The sequence below is a fragment of the Triturus cristatus genome, chromosome 12 (assembly GCF_964204655.1).
Source record: "Triturus cristatus chromosome 12, aTriCri1.1, whole genome shotgun sequence".
NCBI classification, from domain to species: domain Eukaryota; kingdom Metazoa; phylum Chordata; class Amphibia; order Caudata; family Salamandridae; genus Triturus; species Triturus cristatus.
The window spans coordinates 366391917-366415657 of NC_140595.1; positions in this window are offsets into that span (position 1 = coordinate 366391917).

Sequence of the window (23741 nt, forward strand, 5' to 3'; positions counted from 1 at the left end):
GGAATACTGCCACAAGCCTGTTAATGTACAACAAAATGTAAATAATTTAAACCTGCGCTCAACCCCCTGATGGCTATGACACAGAACAGAAAGGCTTAGTTTATGAAAATGTTGAATGGACTTAGCAGTAGCAAAACAATTAAAATCAAGACACAACACAATAAAAATCCCACAACCAGTCTACAAAATGAGAGAAAAAGTAATAAGTAAAAATACACCATAAAGATAATTAAGGGAATCCAACACATGAATAATTAAAGATTTAGGGAAAAAAGCCCCAAGAAAATTTAACCACCAACCAATAGTCACTATTTGCAGTTGTCCCAAACCTAGGCACAATTGATGAAGAGTAGGTCGGATACATTAAGTGGTTTTGTCCCGATAAAAAATTATACCTTCCTACTTAGGGCCCAATTTATATACTGGTGGACAGAGTTTTTTCCCTTGGCCTGGCAAAGGACTTTATGTCTGTCAGCCTGCCACTACTCTGTCCGCTAGATATATAAATGACTGCTTAGCTGGCAGTCATTTATAAAGGCATTAGCAGCAACTGTTGACATGGTGGTTCCTGTCAATGAATTTTACTGTTTGCTACAGGACTGTGTTAGAATATACGTAGACCTGTAGCAAACAGTATTCTTTTCAAAAAGAATATCCTGAAATGGGATTTTCTTTTTGAAAAGAAAAAAAGTAATGCTTCCATCACCATGGGAGGCTTATTGGCGGAGGATCATTATTTTTACCTGGTGGTAAGGAACACTAAAACATGACTACATGTCCGCCCATCTAAATTGTGTGGGTGGACATGCAGCCTTTCCATTGATGGCCCGGACTCCCCAAGGCCATCAGAGAGGATTAATCATGGTGAAGACAGAGTAGTCTCCATTGTTATTAACCCTAAGGCATGCCTGTATGTAAATGCGGTAGGCAGACCACTATATTGGGGGTAACAGCTCTGTCCCTACTGCAAGGGTGTACCCTCTCTGCCAATATATAAATCAGGCCTTTAGTCTTTTGAACAGAAGTCAAAATCCTCCAGCAGGGAAGGGTCCAGGCTGTATCCACCAAAGTCCTCTCAAAACCGCCATTTGTTATGGCAAGAAAAGCTTCAAGTGGGAGAAATTCTAATTTCATGGCCACCGAAGTCCTTCTCTTAGACAAATCCTTTTTATGCCTTCATAGGGCCTAGAGATTTGTATTGCATTTTTTTTATGGAGCTCAAAATTATCTAGCAGGGGAAGGCAGCATCTATGTTTGATGAACTTCCTTCAAAATTCAATACCTTTTTTGTGAGGTCCCGCTGATGCTTCAGAGGTATTAGAAGTTCAAAAACGTTCTAAGTTCCAACTTTTCAGACATTGTGTAGCAGTTCCCCTTGGTCTCTTCTAATGCTCCCAAGACCTCAGGGGCATCAATTAGGGGGCCACAACTCACTCCAGCAAAGGCCACCAGAAGAGTTCTATTGAGGTCCAGTTGCTTCTGGTCAGCTGGTCATTCGAGGAAAGAGAACTCTTGCAACTTTTTGTGTCTCTGCAGCAAAACACTGTTTGACCAAAATATTGAATCACAAGCTGTTGTAGTAACTTTATTTCGGTCAACAGACCATAAAAAGTACAGAAGCATAAAAAGAAACAACAAAAAGACATTTAAAATAATTAGGTTAAAAAGTTCTGCCTAATACGCCACATATACAACAAATAGCGAGAAACAGCAAACACAATGGGAGGATGACTGTCATAAGTCAATATCCTGCAAGCAAGTGTGTAGTGCAAAAATCCCAGATTCCTACAAATAGGAATCAACCAGCGTTTTCTGGATACATTTCATTTCATTTCATTTGATAACTTTATTTCGGTCAGAAGACCATAAAAGCGTACAAACATACATCCTCAAGTACATATACACAATAAAACAATAAATAACATTTCGAAGTTAAAAATCCTAATTTTTCCTTTTTTTAAAAAGAGATTAAACTTGAAGTCATCAATATGAAGAAGTTAAGTTAAGAACGTTAGTCTCCTTCGCCACATGCTGTAGAGATAGCGGGATACAGCGAAAACAATTTTTGGGTCGGTGTCATAGACTAAAATCCTGTAGGCCTGCTTAAAATGGCGAAAACCCAGGTTCCTACAAATAGGGATCAGCCAACTTTTCCTGATTAAGTGATATGCGGAGCAAAATAACAGAACGTGTAAAACAGACTCAGATTTGTGGTTACAAGCAGGACAGCTTTCCAAGTTTTGTGCCTGCCACTTAGAGGTAAAAGACCTAACCGGTAAGGTACCATACCTTAGCTGGATGTACAATTTGCGTGCAAGTGGGGGTTCTATTTGGTCCATGAATTCCTCGAGTTTAGAGTCTTGTTTAACCAAGAGGAATTCCAAGGTCAGCTTGCCCGTAGTTGTAGAGCTCTGATGTGAAGAAGAGTTTTCCATGGACACCAAAGAAAGAATTTCTTTCTTTGAAATCACAGGGCAACTTTCCTCCGGATTCTCCCACATTTCCAAAAGTCCTAATGAAGTACAAACTTTATTAATATACAAAAGCCAAGGGATCTTTTTTGATTTAAGTGCAGGCCAGATCTCAACAAACTCTAATTTAAATGAGGTCAATTCAGGCACAGACCAAAGCCTTTTCCAATAAAGGATAGGTTTTGCACTGATGATCTCGTCTATGGGGACCAACCCAAGATCAAGCCTAAGAGGGATCAACGGTGTACTGGAAGGAAGCCCCAAGAGAGATCTTAAGAAGGATTGCTCAGCCCTTGAAAGAGACACTGACTGCTTGTGTCCCCAAAGTTCGGCCCCGTATATTGCGGCCACTCTAGCCTGTCTACAGTAAATTTTGAGGGCGGGATACAGAATAGGCAGGACAAAAAAACAAAACATGAGAAATATTCTCAGTATGGTAGGTGCATGCAGGGCAAACTAGAGTGTTTGATTTAGTCCACTTAGAGGTAAAAGATCTTATGGGAAGAGTGCCATAGCGCAGCTGAATATACAGCTTACGGGCAGCTGGGGGTTCAATTAAGTCCATGAAATCCTCGGCCCTAGGGTCTGTTTTTATTTGAAGGAACTCAGATGATAACCTACCCAAGGAAGATGAACTCATTAACGTCTGATGGTTTTCACAAGCAATGTGGGTCACAAATATCATAGCCAGAATAGTATGATGAGAATATTTTGGAACTTTTTTAGGTATTTTTTTAAAATACAGGGGTATATAATATTGTTATTTAATTAGTTTAAAATGTTTTAATTATTTTAGTATTATAGTTTATGAGTATTGTAATAATATCTGTGTTTGATTTGTTTTAGTATATTTTGTACACTTTTATAATGAATGTATTTTCTTACATTTCATTGTAAATTGTTTTGCGGCTTTCAGTTAATGAGTATATGATTTTTTAATATGTAAATTATCATGTTTAATTTATAATTACTTTTTTTATTCAATATATTAATGTAACTGATAAATAAGTATGTAAATTAATACATTGAATAATTATGTTAATTATTTGTTTATTTTTTATTTGTTCAGTAGTTGATTAATGCTTTGTTCAATTTATATTTATTGATGTTATTGTTATTGTTTTAATTGTTTTTGTAACATTAATCATTGATCAGCAATTATTTCATTTATTTTTTATTGTTTTAAATTGTTTGTTGATTTTCATTTTTTAGGGTAACATAAGGGTTAGTGTTTTAATTGAAAATAATTATTTGTATTTATAATATAAAATGTATTTTTATTAAATTACATTTTATTTATTTTGCACTCAATTCAGAAATACATTTTCAAAGATATTTAGAAATTGTATTTGGAGGTCTATATTTAAAGGTTTTATTTTAAAAAATAAAAAAATGTTGCTGAGATTGGAATGGGAATAGTAAATCTAAACCATCCAAAGTTCAATACTTACACTAGTTTAGCTTGCATTTGATTGGGAAGAGTAAAATCCTACCCCTCCACAGTCCACCACTTTCTCTACCTATGCTAAGATTTGAAAGGGAATAGTAAATTTGACCCTGCCAAAATCTAACAATTTCCCTACTATCGTTCTGATTGGAGTGAGAATAGTAATCCTAAACCCTTTAAAGTTCAACACTCCCTACTTTTGCTCATGTTCGAGTGGAAATAGAACAGTTGACCCTTCCAAAGCCAACATGTTCCCTACTGCTGCCCAGAGTGGAGTGGAAATAGTTAATTTGTCTGTTGCAAACTCCAACACTTTCTCTAATTTTGCCTTTGTTTGAGTGGGAATAGAAAATCTTGCCCCTAAAATGTCCAACACTTTCTCTACTGTTGCATAGAATGGAGTGAGACTAGTAAATCAGGCCCCATCAAAGTTCAACACTTCCATTGAAGGGGGAACTTTATATGGCCCTTCCAAAATCCAACAGTTTCCCAGCTGTTGCTCAAATTTGAATGGGAATATTAAATCAGACCCCTCCAAAGTCAAACACTCTTCATACTTTTGCTTATGTTCGAGTGGAAATAGTAAATCTGACATTTCTAAAACCCAGCAATTTCCCTACTGTTGCTCAGATTGGAGTAGAAAGAGTAAATCAACACTTTCTGTACATTTGCTTATGTTCGAGTGGGAATAGTAAGTGTGACCCCTGCAAAATCCACTACTTTTCCAACTACTGCTTAGTTAGGAGTGGCATTATTTATTCTATTTTTGTTGTTTTAATAGTTTTTTGGTTATTTATAAAATTAAATGTATTTAGGTTTTTATATTTGTGACGGGTTACTGTCCAGAATGATACTAGGCAATAAAGATACCAAGGTGGAAGGGAAAACAAATCTTTATTTGACTTTGCAATCAGTCTCTTATGTACTCGGGTCCTCCTTTGGTTGGGGCTTTCTGGGAATTGTCCCCTTGTCACCAGGAAAACGAGGAATGTAAGGCCGTCCTGGTTTCTTCACCAGTCTGTGGTTCAGGTACTGGGAGTATTGTCTCCAAAGCTTGTCTCGGTTAACACGGCCAAAAACCCAAAACGCAAAAGAAATGAAAATGTGGTCAGTGGGGAAGCGACTTCCTTCCTCATAAAAGGGAGTGGGAGTGAGGGATGAGTCACCACCACAAACGCCGACACTGTGCTATCCCTATCGTGGCCTCCCTCTCGTTTGTCACCTCCCCCTACCCGTGCCCTGGAAACCCTTGCAGCTTCGCCCATACCTTGTCAAGCCACCCTCCTCCTGGAGGGTGGTGGGGCAGAGCACGGTCTTATTGGCCTCCTGGCTTCACGTCTTCTTCAAGGACAGCGCTTCCTCTCTCGGTTCCTCCCCGCTTGTCCGGGTTCTCCAACCTCCACGCCTCCGACTCTGCTCTCGGCTGGGATTCCTCTTCCGCATAAGTGCGGGGGCTCGCCTCTCTTGTTCCGGCCGCTCTCACACTCGATTGGATGGACGATGAAGACGCCACAGGCCACGTCTCCGGAGAGTCCTCCGAAGGAGATTCCTTAAAGGGCTCGACTCCTGCCTGCATGTAAGGTAACAATTCGCCATTAATTGCGTCAGGAGGCCAACCAGTTCTACTGTTGTCAGCGGACTCCTGACAATATTGTAATTTTTTGGGTCTGTTCTTTTTCACATAATTTGCAAATGTTTTTTAATGTTCATGTATATGTGTGTTGCATGTGTATGTATGTTTGTTATCTCTGTTATTAAAAACAATTTTAGTGTATCGTTTATTAATTTTTAAAGTAATTATTATATTTTTAAATATATATTTTAGTTGTTTTCATTTTACTTTATACCAATTTTTAAATGTATTTATATGTAATTGTATTTTATTTTAAACTTTAAAGCTATATTAAATATAATTCTATAAATGGTAAAATCAATATACTTAGCTGTTTTTATATAACATTCTGGTACACAATATTTTTGTCTCAATATTTTTTCATAGTTTGCATTCAAATTATGTAAACACAATATTTTGGTCCCGATATTCTTTTGCAATATTTTTGTTCTCGATATTATGTCATAAAATCAGCAACATAGGAGGTCAGCAGACTGACCCTTGAAGTGCACTTCTCAACCTTGGGGACAAGTGGGAGCAGGTTTAGTCTCTCAGGTCCCCACACATGTCACAAACAGGAAGTCTAATCCTCCTCCGGGCTCCGTCAGGTCCACATGTGCTCTGATGAGCTGTGGATGAGGTGCCACTTTCCAAGGATTCACTACCCAGTAGGTGGGGATGACTGTTGAGCTCTGTAGACAGTGAGAAAAATGTTCCATGGGACGACCCTTCCCACTATAGCATCACATCTTGTTTGCTGTACAAACCATCCCACAGTGTACTATTCTGAGTGAAATTTAACATGGCAGCACCTTCTGCCCTTGCAAGGGGTTCTTGTAGCAGCCAGCAGTGGGTTTAGAGATATGAGATGTCCCCTCCTCCTCAAATACACCAAACTGATTTTGGGACCTGCTTCTCCTCCCATTGTGCTAGAACCAAGCTGGCTATAGTTGGCCCAGGAAACAATCTTTGCCCTTCTTCATGTCTCTGTTTACACTTAACTATGAATAGGCAGGCCTCGCTAAGGTCCAGTTCAAGTTAATGAAGTTTCTCAATTCTGAATTCTCCCCTGCTGCTCTTCCTCAGCTAAGAGGAGTCATATTCCCCACAACTAGGGATTCCTGCCAAAAGGCCTAAGCCATTGCTTCTGCTCTGGGAGCAGTTTCCACAACTCATGAAGGAGAAGCACTGATAAGGGCCAGCTGCTGACAGGCTAATGCCAATTAGCCACTCGACAATCAAGTAAACAAAGCCCACACTTTTAAATTTTCTTTTCTACATATTTTGGAAACATCTGATTGTACCAATGATTTGGATATCAATAGTTATTAAAATAGTGGTTGAATCATTCCTGTAGCCTATTCCAAATCAATCAATCAATCAATCAATCAGGGAATTGTAAGCACGCTACTCACACGTGAGGGTCTCAAGGCGCTGAGGGGGAGGGGTCCACAGATCTGTTTAGCCGAAGAGCCAAGTCTTGAGGGTCTTCCTGAAGGTGCTCAGGGAGGGGGCGCGTCTGATATCTGCCGGTAGGTCGTTCCAGGTCTTTGCTGCAATGTGAGAGAAGGATCTTCCGCCTGCTCTGGCTCTGTGAATGTGCGGGGTTTCGGCCAGTGCGAGGTTGGAAGGTTGGAAGATCGGAGGTTTCTTTTGGGTACGTGGAAGTTGATTCTGTTGTTGAGATATTTGTAGGCGTGAGTGAGGATTTTGAAAGTGACTCTTTTCTCCACAGTGAGCCAGTGGAGACTTCGTAGGTGTTGGCTGATGTGTTTGTGTTGGGGGATGCCAAGCACAAGTCTGGCGGTGGTGTTCTGTATTGTCTGGATTTTGTGGAGTAGGGACTTGTTGATGCCGGCGTTTTCATAGTCCAGTCTGCTGGTGATGAGTGCGTGGGTGACTGTCTTCCTTGACTCAGGGGGGATCCACTTGAAGGTCTTGCGGAGGATGTGGAGGGTGTTGAAGCAGCTGGAGGTGACGGCGTTGATCTGTTGGTTCAATAGTGACTGATGAGTCAAGTACGATGCCAAGGTCCTGGAGTGGTCTGAGGGGATAGGTGGGCTTCCGAGGGCAGTCGGCCACCAGGTGCTGTCCCATGCAGAAGGGGTGGTACCGAGGACGAGGACTTCTGTCTTCTCAGCGTTGAGCTTCAGGCAGCTGTTGGTCATCCAGACTGCGATGTCTTGCATTCCTTTCTGGAAGTTGAGTTTGGCAGTGGTAGGGTCTTTGGTGAGGGAGAGGATGAGCTGGGTGTCGTCGGCGTAGGATACGATGTTAAGGCCATGCTGTCGGGTGATGGCTGCGAGGGGGGCCATGTAGATATTGAAGAGGGTGAGGCTCAGTGGTGAACCCTGTGGGACTACGCAGGTGATTTTCATGGGGTGGTAGAGGAAGGGTAGGAGTCTGATCCTTTGGCTTCTTCCGGTGAGGAATGATCGGGTCCAGTCCAGGGCTGTTCCTTGTATGCCTGCGTTGTGTAGTCTGGTCACTAGTGTGCGGTGTAAGACGGTGTTGAGGGCCGCTGATAGGTCGAGTAGAATGAGGGATGCAGAGTGGCCTTGGTCCAGGAGGGTGCGGCAAGTAGGGCGGCCTCTGTGCTGTGGTTGCTTCGGAATCCAGATTGGGATGGGTCGAGGAAGGCGTACTCTGCAATGAATCGTGTCAATTTCCTGTTGACTGTTTTGTCTGCAACTTTGGCTGCAAAGGGGGGGAGTGAGATGAGTGAAGTTCCAGAGTGCAAAAATATGCTGTCCCGTACAAGAAAAAAAAAGCTTAGTGTATGCCACAAAGATGTGTTTTGATACAATAGCTCCCTTAGAGTATTTTGCTCAAACCTACAGCCAGAACTGCTTAGTGGGTTCACACCAGATTTTGATTAAAGCCGACCTTTACACAAAAAGAATGGTTTTGTTATTTTTTTCAAAATTTGTTTAGTGTTTTTGAGAAATTAGCATTTGCAAAGGTACTGTATGGGCTTTAAAGTGTAAACTGTTCTTTATATCTTGGTCGATTTATTCCACGTATGATTCACAGGCAAGTCCTTTGCCATCCGTGAACTAAAATTAAAACATATTGACTGCCGTTAGGATGAGAGAGCTTTTTGCTTCCGTTGTCCACTTTAGGTCTGTGAGGGAGTCCCCGGGGGCAAACCCGCCAACAATAGTAAAACCCCGAAGTGTCCAGCATGGATCACTTACCGTATTGAAGAGGAGACAACCTCTGGAACGGCACAGCTAATGGGCGACTCCTCCCGCAGAACACCGAAAGTAACCCGGATGTGGTCAGTCTCCTGGAAGGCGGTACGGGAATCCACTTCGACCATTCAGGAACCCCGACGGGAGGACAAGTCCAGCAGAAAAAGGGAGGAGAAGCAACGTCAGGCGCGTCAGCAGAGGAAAATCCGGAAACAGACGATCGAGAGACCGAGACGCCGTCCAGAAGCAACGCAGATGCCGGAGCAGGAGGAACCGAAGAAGAGGGTTCCGAGACGTGGACTGAAGAGTGGTGAACCCCGGAGGACATACGAGCCGCCACAACTCAGGATAGTTGCGGCTCTTGGTGGTACGTGGATGGGGCAGGGGACCTTAGCGAAGGGGAGGGGAGCTGAAAAGTGGCTGCCGAGAGCATTCGGGGGATAAGGGGCGGCCTATGAACCGAAGCTAAAGAAGCTTAGCCACCTCATGTGATACTCCCAGTTTTGGTCACCCGTCTATAGTATAGCCTATTAGCCTCAATATTCAGGAAAACCCTCACGCTCTCCTTTTGAACACCCTTGCTTGAAACACCTATAAAACTTAAATCCCTTCCTTTTTCACGTGGTATGGTGACGGTACCCCTATCTCTAAACGAACCCCATACTGACCGCTGCCTTTCTTTTGTTCTCTTTGGATCCTGTTCCGGTATCCCAGTGGAACCTCAGAAACCCGTAACAGGTTTCTTGGCCTACATAAAAGAAAGACCTTCCATCAAGTTCCATCAAGCCCCTGGAAAGGCCGCCTACATCGTACCTTGATGACAAACAGACCTCCTTTCAACTTGAATACTGTTTACCCAGACTGTTTTGAGTTTCCAAACTGTATCACTTACCTATAATAAACCCTCACTATTTACCCCATACGGCCTCCTCACTTCTGCTTCCGACCATCCCTCCGACATTTGGTGTCAGAAGTGGGATATGAGGAAATGGAGGCCGTAGTTAAAAAGATGGGGGAAGGGCAAGACCGCCTTGAGAAAATCATGGCCCGGTTTTTAGAAATCGCCGAATCTGATAGGGAAGCCCTACACAAGATCATTACTAGCCGAGGACAGACCCAAGAAGCCACCATGGGGAAACTGGCAGAGACGCTTGGACAACCCAGAGGTTATAATGCCCCACCCTCAGTAGTAGTACAAAAATATGTTCAAGGGGAAGACCCAGATTTCTTTCTCGACAATTTCGAGAGGTTGGCCCGGGCCGCCCAATGGCCGGAAGACAGGTGGGGACAGTATCGGGGGCCCCTTCTGAGTGGGGATCTACAAGCAGCCTATCAAGCTACAAACCCCCTCGGAACCACTCCCTATCTCGAAATCAAGCGACGTGATCTAGAAAGAATAGGCATAGATGAGGAAACATAGAATGCAGCTTAGTCACATTAAAGAATGTCCCCAAGAGAACCCCCAGGCCCTTTGTTACCGCATCAAAGATACTGCCGACCGATGGTTAAAGCCTTTAACCACCTCCAAAGAGGTCATTTTAGATAAAATATACCTCGAACAGTTTCTCACCTCCCTACAATCCCCGATTCAGAGGTGGGTCTGACAGCACACTGATTTGTCCTTAGACAAACCAGTAGAGGTCGCAGCAGCATATTTCAGGCCCCAAGAATTACAGAAAGGAAAAGATGAGGGCTCTTGGAGGCAATCCAGTCATCCACCAGTAAGACCACCTCGACCATCCTTGTACCCTAGGAAAACAGAAACCGTAACCATGGTACCGAACCCTTTACCAGTCATTCCCAGACCCACCGTTCCCTTGGGACCACAATGTTACCACTGTGGAGCTTTTGGGCATATAGCACAGGTGTGGCCCCAAAAAGAAGAACCTATGGAGGTTGGTTATACCCGGGTCCTATATTGTGGCAAAGATGATGAACCTCGGCTGTTCCACCGACAAGTAGCTATAAATGGAGAACCCAGAGATGCCCTAGTAGATACTGGAAGTAGACAGACTCTTATGAGGCCCCAAGTTGTCCCTGGAGGGACACCCATTACCACGGGAGTGGTAAATATACAATGTTTTCACATTAATAGTAAGATGTACCCCATGACTGACGTCGCTATACAACATCGGCCAGCCCAGATTCCAATAAAAATGCGCGTTGGCCTTCTTCCCCATATCCCTCAACCCGTGATCCTTGGAACTGACTATCCCCACGTCAATACTCTATTGGTAGACCCAGAGACAGAAAACATAGAGTGGAGAGAAGAAGCGCCGTTCTTTTCGGAATCCAATCCCGGCTGGAAACCTGGAAAAGATAGAAAAAGCAAACAACAAAGGAGAAGAGAAAAGAAGAAGGGAAAACCTGTCCTTTTGACAAACACAGAGTCCACTCTATGGGAACATGATAGGAATTTTCGCTCGGCTCAAAGGGAGGACAGTACCTTGCAAGAGGCCTGGAAACAAGCCCAAGCACAGGAAGACCCACTTCAAGTAGGCCCCCAGTTCTTTACTTCCAAAGGGTTATTATACCGAAAAGGATGAAAAACGCTTCCCTCGCAACTGCTAATCCCTGTACCCTTCCGAGAGAAGGTTCTATACCTAGCCCATAGCCACTTACTGGGTGGTCATTTTTTGGGGGGGAGAAAACCGAAAAAGCTATCCTAGAGAGGTGTTATTGGCCGGGCGTATATCATCAAGTTAGGAAATACTGTAGAGAATATACGGTGTGTCAAAAAAACAGTCACTCTATTCCACCTCGAGTGCCCCTAAAACCATTACCGGTAATTGACGTTCGTTTCTCAAGGGTAGGAATGGAAATTATAGGCCCTCTTCTTCCTTCCCGAAGCGGGTGCCGCAATGTCCTTGTACTAGTGGACTATGCCACAAGGTTTCCAGAGGCTGTGGCCCTAAGACAACCCAACACTACCCAGGTCGCCAAAGCCTTGATCAATATCTTTGCTCGAGTAGGATTCCCAAAAGAAATCTTAACTGATCGGGGCACTCCCTTTACCTCTAGACTTATGAGACAGGTATGTCAGAAGTTACACCTCAAACAGATTCGTACAGTGGCCTACCACCCTCAAACTGATGGGTTGGTGGACCGTTATAACTCAACCCTGAAAACCACCTTAAGGAAGCTGTTAAACCTCGAAGCCCATAAATGGGAGGAGATGCTTCCTTTAGCTCTTTTTGCTATTAGATGCAGTCAACAAAAAAGTCTAGGGTATTCCCCTTTTGAGCTATTGTATGGGAGACCTCCACGTACCCTTATGGACATGGCCATGGAGGGATGGGAAGAGGAAACCAATACCTCCAAGCCTCTGTTGGAATATGTGGTTGGTCTTAAGTCCCATTTAAATCAGGTACGGGAGATTGTACGCACCAACCTAGAACAATCACAAATAGCAGAAAAGTAACAGTGTGACAAGTCCACCAAAGAAAGGTCCTTAGACATCGGGGATCAGGTCCTATTGTTACGTCCTTCCTCAGAACATAAACTACTCAGTCAATGGCAGGGTCCCTTTAAGGCAATAGATAAAATAATACCCGTTACCTATAAGCTTGAGATGGATCCCAGGAGTAGGGCCACTCAAATTTTCCACATCAATTTATTTAAAAAATGGGAAGGGTCTACCCCGGTATTGATGGCGGATTCAACAAGTCCCCTAACAGAACAAAGCATAAATGCAGAGCTGTCAGAAAAACTGAAGCAAGATTTAAGAGAAACCTTGACCCCACTACAAGAAGTTTTCTCCCTGACACCTGGGAGAACAACCTTAGTAGAACATGAGATCCACACGCCACCTGGAAAAACGGTATGGTTAAAACCCTACCGTATACCTGAAGCTAGAAGAGAGGCTATTGACCAAGAAATCCTTCAAATTTTACAGATGGAGATTATTGAACCCTCCAAAGGCGAATGGTGTTCGCCAGTCGTATTAGTACCCAAACCAGATGGGTCTATACGTTTTTGTATCGACTTTAGGGAGGTGAATAAAATTTCACAGTTCGATGCTTATTCCCTCCCTAGAGTCGATGAGATGGTAGAAAGACTCGAAAAAGCTCAGTATGTCAGTACGCTTGATTTATGCAAGGGATACTGGCAAGTACCATTGAGGCGTCAAGACCAGGAAAAAACTGTCTTTTGCACACCCAAAGGATTATATCACTTTAAGGTTTTGCCCTGTGGGTTACATGGTGCCCCTGCAAATTTTCAGCGGCTTATGAATAAAATCCTACAACCCCACCAGAATTACGCCGCCGCTTACTTAGATAACATCATCATCTACAGTAACTCCTGGGAAGAACACCTTCACCATCTGACCCAAGTAATCCAGTCCTTAAGATACGCAAGGCTAACCATTAACCCAGCCAAAAGTCACTTGGCAGCCAGATCTGTAAAGTACCTAGGGTTCCTCCTGGGAGGGGGCTGCATGAGACCCCAGGAAGAAAAAGTCACGACAATAGCCCAATTTCCCTTCCCAAAACCAAGAGAGACCTCAGGGCCTTTTTAGGCCTGCTCGGTTATTACAGAATGTTCAGCCCTTGTTTTTGTGATATAGCCTCTCCCTTAACAGATCTGTTTAAAAAAAGCAGTCAAACAGAAAGTTGTTTGAGAAACCCCTCCGCTTTAGACGCATTCCAACGATTGAAACATACCATCACTTCCAAAACTTTGCTTACCAATCCTAACTATGAGAAACCATTCATACTACAAGCAGATGCATCTGATCATGGTATAAGCGTTGTGTTATCCCATGAAGATGAGGCAGGACAAGAACACCCCATTCTCTTTATTAGTCCGAAATTGTTCCCAAGAGAAACCCATTATGCCCTTATCAAAACAGAAGCATTAGCCATCAAGTGGGCTGTGGAAGCCCTTCGGTATTATCTAGACGGGAGGGAGTTCCTCCTGTATACCGATAATGCTCCCCTCGAATGGCTTTCTTGGAACAATGGTCAAAATCAAAGAATCCTGAGATGGCTCCTGGCCCTGCAACCTTTTAGATACACTGTACATCACAGAAAAGGGAAAGAACATGCCAATGCAGATTTTATGTCCAGATATCCCTATGAACCTTTTCTTGTACAAAAGAAAGTTAGGGAAGGGGAATATGAGGGAGTCCCCGGGGGCAAACCCGCCAACAATAGTAAAACCCCAAAGTGTCCAGCATGGATCCCTTGCCATATTGAAGAGGAGACAACCTCCGAAACGGCACAGCTAATGGGCGACTCTTCCCTCCTCCCGCAGAACACTGGAAGTAACGTGGATGTTGTCAGTCTCCGGAAGGGCGGGACGGGAATCCACTTCGACCAATCAGGAACCCCGACGGGAGGATAAATCCAGCAGAAATGGGGAGGAGACACAACGTCAGGCACGTCAGCAGAGGAGAATCCGGAAACAGTCGATCAAGAGACCGAGACGCTGTCCAGGAGCAATGCAGACGCCGGAGCAGGAGGACCTGAAGAAGAGGGTTCCGAGACATGGACTGAAGAGTGGTGGATGCCAGAGGACGTACGAGTCGCCACAACTCAGGAGAGTTGTGGCTCTTAGCGGTACATGGACGGGGCAGGGGACCTTAGGGAAGGGGAGGGGAGCTGAAAAGGGCGGTAGTGGCTGAGGAGGGCATTCGAGGGATAAGGGGCAGCCTAAGAACCCGAAGATAAAGAAGCTTAGCTACCTCATGTGATACTCACGGTTTTGGTCACCCGTCTATAGTATAGACTAATAGCCTCGATCTTCAGGAAAACCCTCACGTTCTCCTTTTGAACACCCTTGCTTGAAACACCTATAAAATTTGCCTTTCTTTTGTTTTCTTTGGAGCCTGTTCCGGGATCCCAGTGGAACCTCAGAAACCTGTAATAGGTTTCTTGGCCTACATAGAAGAAAGACCTTCCATCAAGAGCCCTCAAGCCCCTGGAAAGGCCGCCTACATTGTACCTTGATGCCAAACAGATCTCCTTTCAACTTGAATACTGTTTACCCGGTCTGTTTTGTGTTTCCAAACTGTATCACGTACCTATAATAAACCCTCACTATTGACCCCATATGGCCTCCTCGCTTCTGCTTCCGACCATTCCTCCGACAAGGTCCATGGACTATAAGTAGCAGCTGAGGACTCGAATGCTCTAACTTAGCTTGTTACATGACAATATTTTCTCTTGCAGCTGCCAATGCAAGACAGGGGAAACAGTACCTGCATTCTGAAACAGGAAAAAAGTCAGGAGGAACACACTCTGAACCTCAGGCCACTGATTGTAGGATCTCAAATGGCCCCCAAAAACATTAAAATATAAAAAATAAATGTTTTTGTCCTATGGTCAGCAGATTATTTTTCTGCATTGGTAAAGGTGCAGGGTGAGTTGTATGGGGCTTAAACATTTTATATATGTTTGCCCTTTAAGTCCAATAAATTTGCGGGCATGTCCATGGGATGTTGACATAATTTTTTTTTAAATGAAGGCCTCCATTGCAACAAGGACGTTTTTTGTTCTTGTTGTCAATTTCAGGTCTACAGACTACAAGTAAAGATTGCAGACCCCAAGGCTCTGATAGGCTGGCCACAAGAGAAAATTTTCTCTCACTGCCACAAATTCAACAAATGGGACATGGTTCCCATATCTGAATCTAATGCCACATAAGAGGGCAGTGTGAGAATATTGTGAACCCCAAGGCATAGTGGCCTCAAACGGTTCTTCAAAATTCAACAGTTGCTTTATCTTCCACAAAGGAGTCAATATCACATCTAAATACTACACAGTGAAATTGAAGTGGAAACTGAATGGACATAACCCAATTTAATAACTTAAAAGCAAAAACTGCCTTTGTAACTAGAAAATGACCCCTTTTGTTTCATCAACCAAATTTCTATGTACTATTTGTGAAATTAAAATTTTACTATGGAATGTTCTCTATATGGATCACCATTACTTAAACATCATTCTGTCTACCAGGAGTTATGTTTTCACAAGATATCTAAAAGGGAACAGTACTTTGAATTTATTTGTAATACTTTAACAGACATAATTAATTACAAATATTTTCAATTCAGGTTTGGTTATATTACTGAAGTAACTGAAGAAAAAGCGATTAACTAAAGAATTGTAGTGAGTGCAATGCACAGCTTCACTTAATCATAGTGTGCATGCATGTTTTTTTGTACAATCCACTGATTGTTTTTTTTCCCGCTGTTCAGAGATGGTGCTTCATACAGTCCACTGTTTATAGTGAAGAACTATAAAAGCTGAGAATAGCAAAAAACTGAAAATTACATTTTAATGATGTTGTAATACAATATAAGTAATATACATTGGTGTGATTCTATAATAACGAAGATTAAATACTGAGATATCTTTGTGGTCTTTTTCTTTCTGCATTCTGGTTGCTGTTGAATGTTATTAGGTGTCTCACACCATTTGTCCTACCACAGACATTTTGCTTATACATAACCATTAAAGTGTTTTTAAATGTAAACTGTTCTTGTGTTAATTTCCAATTTAATGATAAAACATGCTCTCACGGCAACTCACTCACCCATACAGTCACTCATACAGCCACTCACTCTCTCAGACAACTAGTAACAAACTCACCTATTTACTCATACAACAATCAAACACCCATTGAGTTACCCATATAACTACTAACACTATTACTCAGATACCCATATAGGTACTCTCACACCCTGTCACTAACTCATACAGCTATCCACACTAGCATTCACTGACCTATACACCCACTCAAAGTAGTGGTTATTCACACAAACAGCCAATCACACAGCTACTCAGTGATCCATACACCCACTGATACTTCCACACACTCACCCATGCAGTCAGTTAAACACACACTCACTCACTTATACAGCTACTCATACCCATTCACTCACTCATATAGACAATGATACTAGGAGTCACTCACCCAAACAGCCACTCAAACTAACACTCTTGCATAGAGCCACTCACACACCCATATAGCTAATTAGATACACATTCACTTACCCACACAACAACTATTATAACCACACACGCACCTATACAGAAAGTCACACAATCACATACTCACCCATACAGTCACTGACTCATCAGTTTACTCAGCCATACAGCCACTCACACAAATACTGACTCACTCATAGAACAATGCACATACCCATTCACTCACCCATGCAGCTGCTGATATAGGCAATAACTCGTTCATACAGCCATTTACACATCCATTCACACTCAGCTATACATCCACCTCTATAAACACTCACTCTCCCATATGGCCACTAACATAGCACTCACTCACCCATACAGCCATTGACACTCCTACTCACTCACCCACATTGCTACTAAAACACACACATACACACTGACCCATATAGCAACTCAAATCCCCATACAGCCCCTCATGCACTCAATCACTTATCCATATACCAATCATGCACTCAGTCAATCACCCATACACCACTCATGTGCTCAGTCACTCAGACATACATGCACTCATGCACTAACTCACTGACCCAACTTGCACTCAATCACCCATACACCACTCATGCACTCAGTCAATCACCTATATAAGCACTGATGTATTCACTCACTCACCTGTGCATGTACTCATACACTAAACCAATCACCCATATACCACTGCTGTACTCATTCACTCACCCATACAAACATTCATGCACTCACCTACTCAGAGACATGTACAGACACTCATACACCCACTCTCAAAGGGTACAGATTACAGTTAGGAAATACAAAAATGTCAAAGTTGAAATTAACTGAATAAATCAAAGGTTGCAGGGATGTTATAGTAAGGAAATAGAATTTGAAAAAAAACATAGAAATTCACGGAAAAAACAAAGGTTACATGGGCATTATAGTTAGGAAGTAGAATTTAAAAAACCTTAGAAATCCTCTTTTTCTTTATTATGATATTTATTTATAGAGTTTTTAGTATCGCACAAACTTGACCCAACCGCATCAGAGCACTTCATAGAGTTAGTAGCATATACCTGAGATTCATTTTGAGTAAATCCAGATACATAGGGCCTCATGTACGTAGCCCAATACCGGTCGGTAACGGCCGATTTTCGGTAATTATACCGTTACCGATCGGTATTTAGGCTGTTGACATGTAGGGGGCTCATTTCTGTATTTGGTAATTTACCGAATCGGTAAAATTACCGATTCGGTAATTTTACCGATTCGGTAAATACCGAATACAGTAATGAGATGTAGGGGGACTGTGTGGTGGGTGTGGGGATTCGTTATTTACCACCAACTAATAGTTGGTGGTAAATGACGAATATGTGTGAAAATGCATTTTTGTGCACTGTGAAGTGTGCAATGTGGCAGACATACATGCCCCTAGGGCATGTATGTGCGCCACATGTGCACACATGGAAGAATCAGGGGTGCAACAGGGTGTCAATGTGACACCCTGCCACCTTTGAATGTGCTCCCCCCATTACCGAATCGGTATTTACCGATTCGGTAATGAGGCATACCTTCCCATTGATTCAATCAATGGGAAGGTATGCCTCATTACCGAATCGGTAAATGCCGATTCGGTAATTACCGACTTACTCCGATTCGGTAACATTTACCGAATTTTTACCTACATACACTTTACCGATTCTTAAATACCGAATCAGTATGATTCGGTATTTTAGAATCGGTAAAGGGTATGCCACCTACATATGGCCTATAGTGATAAAAAAGTGATGGGATATACAAGGTGTGATATTGCATAAGCTGAAATACGTAAGATACATTTGGGATACAAATAGATGTGTTGTGACATTATGTGGCAAGGTGTAAAAGGGCAATGTGGGAAGATTGCCGATATAATTTTGAGGTAGATGCGGTATACACAATACATTTCGCTTTGCAGAGCACAGCTGCAATTGTACAAAATTACCAGTAGAGTAAAATAATAACAGCAACACACATAGTATCAATAAATATGAGAAGACAGGCTGAACAGAAGTAAAGACCGCGTTGTAGGTTTGAGGTAGTGGGGATAATGCCTCTTGTGGATGGGGGATCTATTGGCACAGATTTCTTTGATTAACAATATAGTAAGTGTCTGTCAAAATCTGTATGCTTTCAAACATTGAAAAGATCCAATCCCTGTAAAGTACTCAATTTGCATTTTACACTTTGCCTTAGAAAGATACATAGAAATGTTCTTAATATATCAATGGATTGCTGACGAATACTACAAACACTACTAAAATACCATTTGTATACATGGCCTGACTACGCCTTCCCAGTACCTCTTCTGCAATAACTTGTTCTACATTTCTAGATACCATCACCTCTTGCAATAAAGGAGTGCCATTCTTCATTTCATAACATGAACTAATGTGTTATCCTGGAGATAACTTTCTTCATTAAAGAAAGGCTCTGTAGTTGAACTATGTATCCATTCTCTATTTAAAACTCAACTAAAGTTACTTTTATTTACTAATCTTTTCTTATGGTTTTGACTCCTCATGTACACAACTATTTTGTAAAGAATCATTATATTTATAATCAAAATGAGAAGCTTCCTCTTCAAAGCAAAGTCCTTATCAGCTAGTTCCTCCACTTGTTATTTCTCTGTCAGTGCCTCTCTCCTTCTCCTTTACATCTTCATATTACTAAGTAGATTTATAATCACTCTACTACGAAACATCCTGGCTTTGATTTCCTTACACTGCTTCTGTCTCCTGGTTAAGGTGTGCTCATCTTTGTTACAGTCTTTCCTGTTCTTGTAATATACATTTTGTACACTGTTATTCTTTTTCATAGTTAGCTTTTTATTTTAATTATTTTCTAATCTTCGCAGGTGTCTACATATATTTTTAAGAAATGACTTTGTCCTCGTACCAGTAGCTCTTTTTTCTTTCACCACTTATTCTGCATTTTGCTCCTCTTAAGTCTCAGTTTTGCATAAATACTACAGTCACTTTCCTCTGAGCTTTTGTAAGTGTTTATGTACATATTGTTCTGTTAAAAACAAAATACGTATATTTTCATTTTTTCCCCAGCCAACTTTCCAACTACCTCACTACTGACTTACACACAAAACTTAAACTGTTTTTATTGTATGTTGCAGTTTTAAAACTAAAGTTGTACATAGCTATATAACTACATGCAATTACTTCAATATACCAAACCACATACTTTCTCATCCAACCTCTCTCACACTCACTTACATTACAAATGCACCCTTATTTTGACCTCACTTTATTACATCACTCATAAGAGGGTCCGTGGCATCACTGATGATATCACTGATGACATCTCAAATTACATCACTGATGACACACCCACTTAACACCGCATAAAATATGTCATACACCCACTTCTACACAATCACTAACAAACTCATTCATGGAACATATACAAACACTCACACATCTCGTCACACACCCATACAGCCAGTAATAATTAGTGCAGCTCTAGTACCTGGATAATTGCAGGAGTGCATGCATAGTATATAGGTGATTTATAGAGTGCATGGATAGTGCGTATGTGATTGTTTAAGTGCATGCATACCACCTTATAGATTGGATGAGTACATGAGTAGTGTTTTAGTGATTGGACGAGTACATGTCACCTGCCCATGTGATTTTGGGTGAGTGAACAGGTAGTGACTGGGGGGCATATGTATCAAGCCCTTTACCCGTTCGCAAACGGGCCGATTCTCAGAATCGGCCCGTTTGCGAATGGGAAAAGGCCTTGTGGGATGTATCATCCCAAAAGGGCATTGCAAATTGGAGAATCGCAAAATTTGCGATTCTCTATTTTGCGATTGCATTTAAGGAATCGCAAATTGCGATTCCTTAAATGCAATGTATGAAGCCTAGAAAAAGTGCAATTTGGCCGTAAGGAATCGCAAATTACCACCAACTTCAAGTTGGTGGTCATTTGTGATTTCTTTGAAAATTCACTTTTTGGCATTTTTGACAAAGTACCATGTGACGCACAGACATGCCCTTAGGGCATGTATGTATATATGAAAAGAAGAGTATCACGGAAAAAATATATCTACAATTGTTCATGGAAAGAGCACATTTAATTACCCCTTCAAGAATATCAAATAATCAAATAGAATACATCTGGCATCATTTACAGTATATCACAAGAAAACAGGCGTTAATACAAAGAAAGATACAAACACATATATCACATACCATCAATTAAATGTATAACAAACAACAATTAACCCAAACGCAAACAATTTTCATCAGTGTCCCCTTTCAAAGTATCAGGCGGACCACTCGGAGGTAGTCAAACTAAACAGTGGGGGACACAAGCAATGAGGGCAACTATGACCCAAACGTTATTTCAGGTGTCCCAGCGACAGTCTGTGAATCACTGAAACTCAGGTGACTCCTCCATCCAATATCTGTCGACGTGACCACGTTTCAGCCAAAGAAAACTTGAGGCCTCTTCAGGACAGGGGTTAAATGACAAATGTATCCTCTAAATTCCAAAGTTGCTCACTAGATATCGAGGAAAACGTTCTTATAAACGCTACTCGCGCTTCTATACTGTTCCTTCCCTAGAGATCAAAACACCGGTTCTCCACACAGTTTTTGGTCAAAGTCGGGCAGTCTCTACGCGGGAATCCTCATTAGCACGCCATTCCAAACCACAACGGGGGCCGAAGCTTAGGGCATGTATGTGCGCCACATGTGCATACATACCTATTTCAGGGGTGCAACAGGGTGTCCTTTTGACATCCTGGCACCCTTGAAGTTGCATTCTCATTTTGCGATTCTCAAATTGCGAATCGCAAAATGAGAATGTCTTCCCATTCATTCCTATGGGCCTCCTAGCTCATAGGAATGAATGGGAAGGTATTCCTTAATTGCGATTAGCAATTTGCTAATCGCAATTAAGGAATGCCAAGGAATCGCAAAACATTTGCGAATTTTTTATTACATCCCGTTTTGCTATTCTCAAATAGCGATTCCCTAAAAATCGCTATTTGAGAATCGCAAAATCGGAATTTGATACATATGCCCCCTGGATGATTAGATACGTATATGGGTAGTGCCTGAATAATTGAATGAGTACATCAGTAATGCCTGGCAGATTAGATAAGTGCATGACTAGTGTTTGAGTGATTTCATGAGTCCATTGTCAAAGCTTAAGTGTTTAGATGAAAGCAAGTGTACTACTGGGGTGATTGTATCAGTGCAACACTATTGCCTCAGTAATTGAATGAGTGCATAGGAACTGGATGGGCGATAGATTCACAGCAATGCTACTGTCTGCATCATTGGATGAGAGCATGGGTTATGACTCAGTATTTAGGTGAGTGCATGGGTTGTGACTGGGTGTTTGAATGACTGCATAGGTACAGCCTTGGTGATTGTATAAGTGAAAGTTTAGTGTCTGGGTGATTTGATGAATGCATGGGTAGTGCCTGTATATTTCAATGACTACATAATTAGTGCCTGCGTGATTGGAAGATGGCATGTGCAGTGCCTGGATGAACAGACATTCTGCACTATTAAGTCGCTCCAATTTTGGGGGGCGTTAGAGGGTGCGCTGCGGAATGGCTGCATGATTATGCCGCTCTGCCGGTCAGGACCATGATCCTGCCGATATTTGCCGGTATGGGTGTACCCTGATAAAAAAGAACCATAGTAGAATGCATCGGAACCTACGGGCTCCACAACACTAACAACTGAAGTCCGTGAAGCGGTCCTACAGTGGAGATAACAGCGGTGAAAGTCCAGACCATCCGGCCGCAAATGCGTACACAAGATAGCAGCACTGGCGCTGTCAATGGTAGTGTAGGCGCTGTGAAATGGCGGCGGAACCAAGAGGGTGAGCAGCAAAATCGTGGCATCCGACGCTGGGTGCTTCCCCAACAGCGGACTCGCCCCTGCAGGTGGCTTTCCACCACTGCTGCTGAAAACAGAGAGTGACACTTGGGGATATCGAGAGAAGGCAACGGAGTCTACGAAACAAAACTAGAACCGGGCATGATATCCAGAAGCTACACGGTACGTGCAAAAGCCGGCGAGATGCCCCTGCAGCTTCGCTTGGGACCCATAAACCTTAGGGGCCCCCACCTTTGGCATGGTCCAGCACTGGCCGAATCGAGGTGGGTAAAAGCGGCTCATTATACTGTGTCATCCCCACCCTGCACTGAAGCGATTAAATTGCACCACAAATAGTGCGCTGGGCACAACAACTAAAACGGCCTTAGGGGACTCACCGGGGGTTGCGCGGCTGGACGCAGCGGACTCCACTGACTGCAGCCACACTATCACAGACTAACAATTCTGCGCGCAAGGAAATCGTGGTGTGTGATGTGACCCAGAACACCCTGGTGACTCAATCTAGGGACATTACAGTACCAGTACACTGCACAAGTGGCTTCTGAACATGACCGATCTGTGCTGGAGATCTCTTGCCTACCGGATTGCCGGATGCGCTCTGGCCTGCTTACTCCCATATTCCATATACTGAGGCCGTCATCGCCTAGAGGTGCTACGGAAGGGAACAGGCGAAAAGCACCTACGAAATGTGAATGTGGCTGGTTGCAGGGAGACTGTGGGTTGTTGCGACGCCCCTCAGAGGCATATAAGACATATGTGCTACAGCCAACCAGATCCCTACTCCTAAACTTGGCACACACTGCCACGACATTTCTATCAGGAACACAGTTACCGCCATAATGGGAAAACCGCATAGACAGCAGCCGAAGTTGAATTTTGAAGCCAAACGCTCCAACAAACAGATGCTGGCTCACTCGGACACTGAACTGGATACCGACCATGTACAGCAATCCAAGATGGACACCGCCTTGCAGGCAATTCAGCAGAGCCTCCAAGCTATCAATGGCAAGCTTGACTCCCTCACTCAGGGAGTAGATAATATGTCGTCAAAGCTCGACAAACAAGGCGGGAGACTAACTGAGGCTAAAGTGCGCATATCTGCGGTCGAGGATGAATCTAGCGCAACGTCACGCAAATTTGCAGAGATGGACAAAATACTGGTGGTTATACAACAGAAAAATGA